The sequence below is a fragment of the Lithobates pipiens genome, unplaced genomic scaffold, assembly GCF_037356315.1.
Source record: "Lithobates pipiens isolate NorthernLeopardFrog02 unplaced genomic scaffold, aLitPip1_a1.2 Scaffold_16, whole genome shotgun sequence".
Taxonomy (NCBI): Eukaryota; Metazoa; Chordata; class Amphibia; order Anura; family Ranidae; genus Lithobates; species Lithobates pipiens.
In genome coordinates, this window is record NW_027507748.1 from 445,417,807 (window position 1) to 445,429,090 (window position 11,284).

Here is an 11,284-nt window from a genome sequence, read left to right on the forward strand (position 1 = left end):
CAAGGCGCTGGAATAATTCGGGTACCAAAGGCAGTGGGTACCGGTTCTTGACTGTAACTTTATTTAAGTCCCGGTAGTCAACACAAGGGCGGAGAGAATGGTCCTTCTTTTCTACAAAAAAGATTCCTGCCCCAGCTGGGGACGTAGAAGCACGTATGAACCCCTTTTTCAAATTGTCATCAATGTAAGTCCTGAGAGTCTCCAATTCCACTTCTGTTAAGGGAAATATTCTCCCGAAAGGGATTTCGGCTCCGGGAAGGATCTCAATTGGGCAATCGTAGGGTCTATGAGGGGGAAGTGTTTCTGCCCCCTTCTTGCTGAACACGTCCAAGAAGTCATGGTAGGCCTCAGGAACGTGCTGGCGCGTCTCAACGTCGGTCTCCCTACACATTAAATGGGGTGAGACCTTAATTGATTCTTGGAAGCAGTGTTGACGACAATAGGGAGAGAGAAAGTAAATGTTTCTGGTGGACCAGTCTATTTGCGGGTTGTGTGCCCGGAGCCAGGGCATACCCAGTATGATAGGGAAAAGAGGAGATTCAATAATGTCCAGACAGAGTTGTTCCTGATGGTTACCGGAAATAGTAGCAGTCAAAGGACATGTCTCCTGTGTCACCGGTCCTGATTTGATAGCTGACCCATCGGCAAGGTGTACAGACAACCCCTTCACCCTGGGCCGTAAAGGCACTTGGAACTTTTGGGCAAATGATAAGTCCATAAATCCACTGCACGCTCCAGAATCAACTATTGCGGGGACTTGAATGTTCCCTCCGGGTAGCTGAAGAGAGACGGGAACAGCCAGGTGAGTAGCATTACTAGGCACAGCAGGTAAAACAGGAGAAAATACAGAAGAATGCTTACGGAATTTGGCAGGACAGGATCTCACGTAATGTCCGGGTTCCCCACAGTAAAGACACAGATTGTTGAGCTGCCGGCGTTGTCGTTCCTCTGTGGTGAGCGTTGGTCTAAGTAAGCCCAGTTGCATGGGCTCAGGCGTGTCAGCAGCAGGATGTGCAGGGGGATTAGGTACACGGGGTAACATCCAGACTGGTCGGGACGGCCCGGCAGTGCGTTCTGCTCTCCGTTCTCTCAAACGTCTGTCTATCTGGATGGAGAGGTTGATAAGGGCTTCAAGAGTTGCTGGAACACCCACCCGGGCCAATTCATCCTTTAGAGGTTCAGAGAGACCCGTGCGAAACTGGTATCGCAGAGCGGCATCGTTCCAGGTAGTATCGGAACTCCAGCGCCGAAATTCAGACGCATAGTCCTCTGCTGCTCTGCGGCCTTGCTGAAGAGAATATAAAGCTGCTTCCGCTGTGGCCGCCTGTTGAGGATCCTCATAGAGCAAACCCATGGCTTGAAAAAAGGTATTCAGGTTGTTAAGGCAGGTTTCCTTTTGCTCCAAAAGGCGGTGGGCCCAAGCCTGGGGCTCACCCAGTAGGAGGGAGATAACAAAACCCAACTTAGTGGATTCTAGAGAGAAAGTTCTGGGTTGAAGTGCAAAAAACAGTTCACAGGCATTGCGAAAAGCTCTATACTTGCTGCGATTTCCCGAAAACCTCTCCGGGGTTGGGACCTTGGGTTCAGGGGGCAACATAACCACTGATGGTGCAGAAGAAGTTCCCGACACGGTAGGGCCTGTGGTAGATAAGACCTGGACACGCTCTTCCAACCGAGAATAGCCTTCTTGTAGAGATTTAACAGCCTGGGTAAGTCCAGCAAGATGACGGCATAAATCATCCATGGCCGAATCTCCCTGCGTGAGCTCAGACATGGCTGCCTGATACTGTCACGTACCTTTAAGCAGAGCCCGGAGTGCAGGGAGTGGCCTCTCGTAGACCTCTGACTCGAGAGACCCTGGTAGTGGAGACAGGGGCTCAGGAGCACAGAGGGGCACAAGTGCCTGACTGGATAGCAGGTGGTAGAGGCAGAAGACCGTTGAAGGAGGAGGTGTATTGTAGTCCGGTGTCAGAATGCAGGCTAAGGTGAGATAAGGTTCAGCAGACAGCAGAAGGGTTCCTGTAGTCCAGCAACGGCATACAAGTGATTGCAGGAAGTGACAAACAACGGAGGGGTATTGTAGTCCAACAACGGATGCAGGTGCAATGGATAAGCGGAAGTGGAAGAGTCCAGTAGTCTGCAGCCAGAGGTAGAAGGCTACAAACGCAGAAGGAGTACAGCCAAATATTGCGGAGGACTGGGAGGTGTCCTGTAGTACAACAGCAAGCAACTTACAGTTGACGGATGGTGTAACAGTCCAGGTCAGGCACAGGCGGGCAGATCAGGTACAGAAACGGAATCCAGAAGAGTAGTCGGGTACAAAGCCAAAGTCGGGGAGGCAGGCAGCAAACAGCAGAGTCGGGAACAAGCCAGGTTCAGATACGGATCACCAGGAAGCACAGGAACGCTGTTGATCAGGCAGCAAAGTACTGAAGCATGGCTCCAGTTTAAATAGCGCTATTGGCGCCAATTTGCGTCAAACGGCCGCGCGCCCACCCGCGTGCACGTGCACCCGCGCACCGCTGATCGCGGAAACGCTCCTGAAACTGGGCAAAAGATCTTCTGCGACTTTCGCCGCTCGGACGTCCGTGAGGAGGATCTTCCTGACAGTTTGGCAAGAATCCATGCTGATTACTGCTAATGATACTGTTTTCATTACTAAAATCTTGTATGTAGTGTTCCTTATCCCTTCCAAGAGCTTGCATGCTATTAATGTTAGGCTAACTAGTCTGTAGTTCCCAGGGATATATCTTGGTCCTTTTTTTTTTTTTAAAGATTAGTGCTACATTGGCTTTTCTCCAATCAACTGGTACCATACCAGTCAGTAGACTGTTCGTAAAAATTAGGAACAACGGTCTGGCAAGTACTTGACTTCTACATCAGTATTTCTACATCCACTATGTAAACAAGGCAGGTTGCTGTTCTTCCAGAAGGGGAAATGGAGATCTTGTGTTTCTACTAAGCAGAAACATGGATCTCTGTTTTCCTTTAGTCAAAGTACATCCCCACAGTTAGAAAGCACCCCCTAGGGACACACTTAACCCCTTCCTTGCCAGTGTCATTAGTACAGTAACATCAGTAACAGTGCATTTTTTTAAGCACTGATCACTGTAATAATGTTACTGGTCCCCATTCCAACATGAAAATGATCCAAAACACAAGGCTAAGGTGACCTGTCATTGGCTACAACAGAATAAAGTGAAGGTTCTGGAGTCGCTATCTCAGTCTCCTGACCTCATTATCGTTGAGCCACTCTGGGGAGATCTCAAACGTGCAGTTCATGCAAGACTGCCCAAGAATTTACAGGAACTGGAGGCTTTTTGCCAAGAGGAATGGGCAGCTTTACCATCTGAGAAGATAAAGAGCCTCATCCACAAATACCACAAAATATTTCAAGCTGTCATCGATGTTAAAGGGGGCAATACACGGTATTAAGAATTGGGGAATGTAAACTTTTGATCAGGCTGATTTGGGTAGTTTGTTGCCATTATGATTTAAAAAGAGTAAACACAGTTGATTGATAATAAATGGCTTCAGCCAAACACTAGCCATGAGTGAATTTTTTTTTTCAAATTTTTTTCAGTTCAATTGTAATTAATTTATTTTGACAGAAAAAATATTTAAAATTATCTCATTCCTCTATGGACCACTATGCATCAATATTCCTTATAAACAATCAATCCATTCAACATGTGTCTATTCATGTATTTAGTGCATTCAAAATGTAAGGAACAACAAAGTCCGCCACTGTTTCAATAATAGTTCATTGCCAACAACAAGGTAGTGCAAGAAAAATGTAGCTAAATGTAGTTTAGTATTCACCGTGAGTGCTGAGGGAGTGTGATTTTCGTTTTTTAATATCTTGCTCATTTGTCTTTAGAGGATGTGAGCAGTCTCTATGATAGATTCAACACATTTAGAGGTTTTTCTGCTGTTGACCTCTTAGATAGTAAGTGCTTCTTCCGCCTGCCTCCTCTCCTTGTTTTACTGTGGGATATCTCTTTCCCTTTTTCTTTTTGGGTAGCGGGCCATGAAATGCGTTGAAATGAACATAATTAGATAGCTGTGTATCCCTCCTAGCAGTGTTTTCAGTGGATGAATTCCGAACCTGATCCAGCCAGCATGTAATCCAACACTTCCATGTCAGTGTCAGAAAAACTGACATGTTTCCCCACCTTATTAGATATCTTGCGATGTCTGTGCTGGAATTGGGGTTTTTTCCAAATGTACACTGTGTTAGCTTCATAATCAAATTGGTCTCGTAATAACTTATGTTTTTTTATTATTGATCATGTCTCTTTCCATACAATTCAATTTGTCACTCAAAGTTCAAATCAAGATCTTTAAACAGTGCAGATTCCTTAGATTGCTGGATCTCCTTTTTAATATTGGAGATCTCCAGCTGAAATCTGTCAATAATAAACTGTTTAGAATTGATGATAATCCTCATGAACTCAAATGAGCAATTTGTAAGGGCATTAGTCCATCGTTGTCTCAAATTATGATCTATTAATTCAAACGTTGGAAACTTTTTTTTATCCTCAGTCTCGTGGGACCCGTTCTAGAGTTAAATATTCCATGAGGGTCTGCTTGTCCCAAAACGCTTTAATTTCTTTAATCATTGACCTCTCCATTTTACGGAATAGTAATCTCAGTGATCCAGATCCATCCTCCACAGTATCATGCAGGTTTTGGCCAGCAGTTGATCTCAATGGATTGTCCTGAGCCGGGTCCCGAAAGTCCTGCTATACTTATCCCCTGCCGACCCATTGGTATTGTCTGTGATAATGCTCATGATGAAGATTCAAAATGATAAAACGGCCAAATGTGCAATATCCAGGTCAGGTACTCACTGAGCTAATATAGCAAGTGAAAGTCCAGATAAATGCAAAAAAGCCGCTGTTCCCAGGTAATGTGTACCAACTGTAAGCTTCAAAAGCATGCTGCAACCATGAGGCGCATGCCCTGCCACTGCAAGTAGACTACTGCTAAGGAAAAATGTGGACGAATGGCAGCACTCCCATGTAATGCAAAAAGGCTTTATTGTATCCAAAACGTGTAAAAACAATCCATACGGGCAGGGGAACAAAAAGGCGGACATGTTTCACACGTAAACGTGCTTTGTCAATACCATATGGAAATGCGAGTGTTATCCCAATATATATATATGTATATATATACCGTATGTAAATTAGATTTCAAAATAAAATTCAGGTGTGTTCAATTCCACACTCACATTTCCTGTTTCAAGTTCCCATCGTGCACAATCAAATTTAAACAACATTTGAGATAATATGAACAATGCAATTTTTTTTTAACAAGCATCATTCTAAAAACATAAACCAGTACATTCGCAAACAAAATTAATTTTATGTCCTTAATGATGTTGGTTTCTCTCTGTATTGTCAGCATTGTTATGTCGTTGGTTCTCATACAAAATTAAAATAAACGCCTTTTTACAAAATAGTATTAACACAAACCATATTTAAATATTTTTAAATATCCCATACCGATGGGGCATCCAAAAGAAAATGAGGTGTGTTGCATCGATTGTGAGAAATGCTTCCACACACACATTAGTGCATAGTAACAAAACAAATGCCTTTCCTTGTTAATTGTATGTCCTTGTTTACTGGAGTTTAAATTCAAACTTTACTATGAGTTAATGGTATGTGGTTAGTTCCTTTTTTTAAATCAACCTAGTTTATTATTTGTTAAAGTAAACACCCCAGAATGCCTGCCTAATAAATTTTATTGATTTCCCTGACATTTTGTGGTAACCTATTTTTTTTTTTTTTTTTTTTACAATGCGACGGTTGTCTGGTTGCCAACAACACAACATATTTGTATTTGCAGCACAAGTTCAACATTGTTCTTCATTGTTACTAAAATAGCAAGTGAATAGCAACCATACTGTCTGTAAGGAAGCCTTGACATGAGTTTCGCTCCAAGCCAATCGTCTTGTTAAAGAGCAGCTACCTTCCCTGACAACAATTAATAGAATGCAACCACACTTCCAACAACAAACTCTCACAGAAGTTCTCAGCAACTACAAGAGAAATCAAGACTCTGTCCTGTGAAAATGACAGAGAAAAAGCTAAGAGAAGCAGAGAAATCTCCACTCACTATATCATTCAATGCAAAAGAAGAAAGTCTTCTAAAGAAGAAAATTCTCTCTTTGGATGCAATGCAGAGACAGGCAGCTGACTCACTGACACTTGATCAGAAAATCCTATATAATCAGTTTACACTGAAACTTAGAAGATCTGAGCTGTCCTATGCAAGGCTTGTTGGGAATACAGAAATAATTAAACACCTGACTCGTGCAATGTTCTCCAGTCTCAACACAACACTTAACGATGGGGCTGAAGACGCAGTACGAACTATAGTTCAAAGTGGAAAGCTTCAGAGAGCAGCATCTGCACCATGTAGGCCTACTTCTTGTATGTCTGATAGAGAGAGGAGCCACAAAGGCAATGCCATGTTTAGGAGCAGCATGCAGCAGTCTAGAGAAATGGACTTTCCAACTAAAAGTGGGTGCAGTGCACCAAAGAGGTTTTATTCGGCACCAGCAAGGCGGCAAGTGCAATTCTTAGACAAACAAAAAAGCAATCTTGCTTTATCTACATACCCAGGTTCAATGGCACAGAAGCAGGAGAAAGTATTCAAGTATCTCCCAAGAACTGAGACTAGCAATACTAATGAACACAGATGGCCAGAAAGTAACACAAATTTAATGAAAAAAAGACCAAAATCTACAAGTTTTTTGATGGACAAAGTTGGCACCCAACTTCAAGGCTCCTTAGTAACCCCAAATAAAGTGACCGATTATTCAGAGGATCATTTTGACAGTAAAGTCAAAGTGTTTCTTGAGAAGGTAAAATCTATGCAGCAACTTGACTCTACTTTGAGGGATTATTATTCTCAACGATTGAGGGATGGACCAGGAAAAAGAGAAATGTTTGCCCTAACAAGCATAGATGAGGAAGAACAGCACCACTGGTTACCAGTGGGTGAAGAGCCACGACACCGTAGTGTGACCATAAAGAAACTGGACACCAACTTCACCAAAAGGGATGTGCCTTTGGATATGCTTTTCATGGAACAGTATAATGCAGTCCTTACCAAAGAAAATTATCTTGTTAGGAACTGGCTCAATAACGACCCATATTCTTCTAAATAATCAGTGTTGTGCGCAACTGTATTTCCTTTATTTGCTGAAGGTACGAAATATGAATAGCTGTCTTTAAAAATGCTTTGAACATATCTCTGCCCACAGGTGATCAGTTTTTTTTCTGCCAAGTTCTTTAGCGCAGCAGTCAAGCAGGTGTCTTGTACAGAATTGGGTTCATTAGAAAGTAATTGCAGTATTGCTAAATGCCAGAATAGTGTACAGAAGGTTAGTGAGAGATCACCAGTATTGATATCAAATCCTGAACACTGGTTTGTACAGTCCAGTATTTGAATCTGCACAATGAGCACTATCGACCAATTATTAGTTACTCTTTAGAGTGTCATTGGAGCAATTCTAGTAACCCCATCTGCCTCATAACACTAGAATGTTAAAATACTGGATGCTATAGTATGCAAGTATAAAAACGTACCTTATTTATTGATCTCCTCATGCACAATGCAGGACTGCTGGTCCTGCATTGTTCTTGATGACATCTGAAAGCTGCAACCAACCAGGCAGTAAAGCAACTTTGGGGCACCAGTCGCATTGAGAGAAGCAGCATGCAGGAACAAGGAATAAGGCAAGTGTTTCTACTTATTCCTTTGCCTTCTAGCCATAGAGAAATTAGCCCATGCAATGCTGGGGCAGTGGGGGGGGGGGGGGGGGGTACATTTAACAGCATCCTGGAGTGGGGCTTTAAAGCCCAACTCCTGGAAAATGTAAAAATTCAACTGTTGCAGCGTACCCCTCCACCCCACCTGCTACTAGTATTAACTGTTCAATTGGTCTAGGGGCAGTGGATGTAAACCCTCACATATACCCAGTAAACAGCCTCAGATGATACACAGAGATGAAACAAATCTCCCTAAATAAGTTTTACAAGTATATCTGTTGTCTTAAGCTGTATATATCCTTTAGAAAGTTCAGATTACATTACATTTTCTCTTCCTGGTTAGCACCGCAGTAAAACCTGGGCATACAGCCAAGGCAGCTGATTGGAGGAAAGGCACACACCCCACACCCCACACCCCCTCTCCTCATAGGTAGCGACTTTCAGAGCTGATCGTTGAATAGTTCAGAACACTGTTAATCTATTTATAGCATCCTCCCCAACACAAAACTCCAGCTGCTTTTAATATCTGTGACTGAGAACTTGTCAGGAGTTATCAGGCTGATAACAGAGGAATGGAGCAGGAGACAGCTACAGGACATAGTGCTTTCAAGAGAGATAAGAAAACACTGCAGATTTATGTGCCCAGCTCAAACATGAATCGGGTTTACATCCACTTTAAGGTACCTTATTCCTCACTCCAGCAGGCTCCCTTCAGCGATATAACCGATTCCCGCAGTTGCTCTGTAAGCTGCACAATACCGTACAACACATGGTTATTGTCCCTGCATTGTACATGATGACATTGAGGCTCTGCCCACAGACTGGAGTTTTGGGCAAAAGAGAAATCAGGTAATGGCCACTTCTGCAATTATGCGCAATTGCAGAGCAGGCCCCACTGCAAGGGTGGATTTTATTTTTTTAATTCCTGGAGTTGGGCTTGAAGTGTTTCTGCTTGTATGAACATAACCTGAAACATGATGCTCAATGTTTGTTAAATTGTATCCAAAGCCAAAATGTTTTCTTTCCTTTTTTTTTTTTTTTTTTCTCCACATATTAATATGATAGTACAATCGATCATCAATGCAACTGAACGGATCAAACATTGTAAACTAATGCCACTCCATTTAATTGCTTTAGTAAGCTCTCAATTGATTTAAACTCTGATAAGTGGATTGGCTGCCGCTGGATTTTGTCTATCATTTCTAACTGATCAAAATATCTGCAGATGTGTCAGGCAATGGACCGTAATTCAAATCAATTAAAACCCCACTCAGGGCACTTTTTTTTCAATCTTTTTTTTATTTTTTTTTATGGTTGACTGAGGTCAGAGAAGGGAAGCTGAAAGCGTGACTTGTGATGCACTTTCTAAAAAAAAATAAAGCAAGAAGGCTGAAATTATGCAAGAGTTGAAAGACCTAAAAATAAAGGAACAGAATGTTGGAATTTAAATGATCATTTTTTTTTAATGTATTTTATTTTTGGTATTTTCGGTCATTTGCATTGTTTAACAATACTGTATATGTTGCATTATTCAATATTATAATTGATAAATTGCTTGTTTGTGATCACTGCTATCTAATTCATTTTCTGTATGCATACCTCTAGGATCCATTCACTTTTCACAGCCAATAGAACATAAAATGGCACTCCAGGCTATTACTAGCTATGCTTAAACCTTCTCCCACCCCACTTCTAAAATCTATACCAACTACCCTGTAGAAGGACAATACTTATAATGACCTGTTTTAAAGTGGTTGTAAACCCCCCCCCAAAAAAAAACCCTGCAAGACAAAGGCATAATGAGCTAGTATGCCTATCACACTAGCTCATTATGAAATACTCACCTTAGATCGAAGTCCCCACTGCGGTCCCGGGAGCCACCGGTAATGGCACATCCGCTGAAGCAACGGCACGAAGGAGCCGTTGCTTCAGTGCGCATGTGCTGATGACGTTGGTACATGCTGATACAGGGGATATCTCCTAAACCATGCAGGTTTAGGAGATATCCCCAGTAGCTACAGGTAAGCCTTATTAAATGCTTACTTGTAATGAAAAATGGTTTGTAAGGGTTTACAACCACTCTAAAGAGTAACCACTTTTGTTGATAAAAAACTTTCGCCTTTGGGTGATCAATGTACATTGCAGGGATTTTAACAAACTTTTTGTTGCAGATTCCTACCTTTTGTTATTACGAAGAAATCACTGTTTGTGTCGATGTGGTAAGTGAATCTGTATGGGAGTGGTTTTATAATTCTCAATCAGCTGTTGCACTTGCAAGGCTCTGAGAGAAATTGCAGGCTCTGCATCCTTTTACACATGGTTTCCTATTGGGATTATTTCACCAAAAATTACATTTTTGTTGCAGGGGATGCTTGAAATCTGACTTGTATCTTAGTGCAGCCTTATCAGACGATAAATAAGCCAATCACACGAGCAGGCAATTATGTTTCTGGGGGAGGGGCATTCTGTACACATTCAATCTTAACCACTTCCTGCCCGCCATACAGCAAAATAATGTGTGTAAAGTAGTTAAGTTATCCTGACTGGACATCATATGACATCCAGCAGGATAAGCTGCTAGTGTGTGCCCGCAGGGGTGCGCAGTGCAACTATCAGTGATGTGCTGTGTCAGTCTGACACAACGCATCTCTGATCCTGGTAAAGAGCCTCTGACGTAGGTTCTTTACCATGTGATCAGCTGTGTCCAATTACAGCTGATCACATTTTAACAAGGAACAGCCATTTCCTCTACTAGCCAGTGCCTCCTAGTTTCCTCTACCCATAAGTGCTGCCTATAAGTGCCCACCAGTGCCACCTACGAATGCCCATCAGAGCCACCTATCAGTGCCCATTACTGCTGCATATCAGTGCCACCTGTCAGTGCCCATCACTGCTGCTTATCAGTGTGTCATATAAGTAGCACCACAGTGCCAATCAGTACTGCCTCATCAGTGCATGTCAGTGCAGCCTCATCAGTGAAGGAGAAAACATGCTTTATTTACAAAGTTTTGTAACAAGAACGAAAATTTTTTTTTTTTTTCTCAAAAATGTAGGTGGTCTTTTATTTGGAGCACAAAAAATAGAAACTCCAGTGGTAATCAAATACCGCCAAAAGAAAGCTCTATTTGTGGGGGAAAAATTATAATTTTTTTTTTTAGGTACAGTGTTGCATGATTGTGCAATTGTCATTCAAAATGCAACAGCACTGAAAGTTGAAAATTAGCCTGGGCAGGAAGGGGGGAAAGTGCCCAGTATTGAAGTAGTTAACAAATAACATAAGTCATTTGCTACTGCACTGTGTAAGTGTGCATTTTGTTAGGTGGAGGCATAATACATCTTGTTTAGGAGTGTTGATAAAAAATGAAAGGGTAATGCTTAGTCAGACTCTTTCTATCCTTGTACTTTTAACAAGCAATTATGGAAATTGCAAGACGTATAATATAGGCCATCTACAGTAAAAACAGGCCATATTCTAATATAAAGATTCTTGTTGTGTT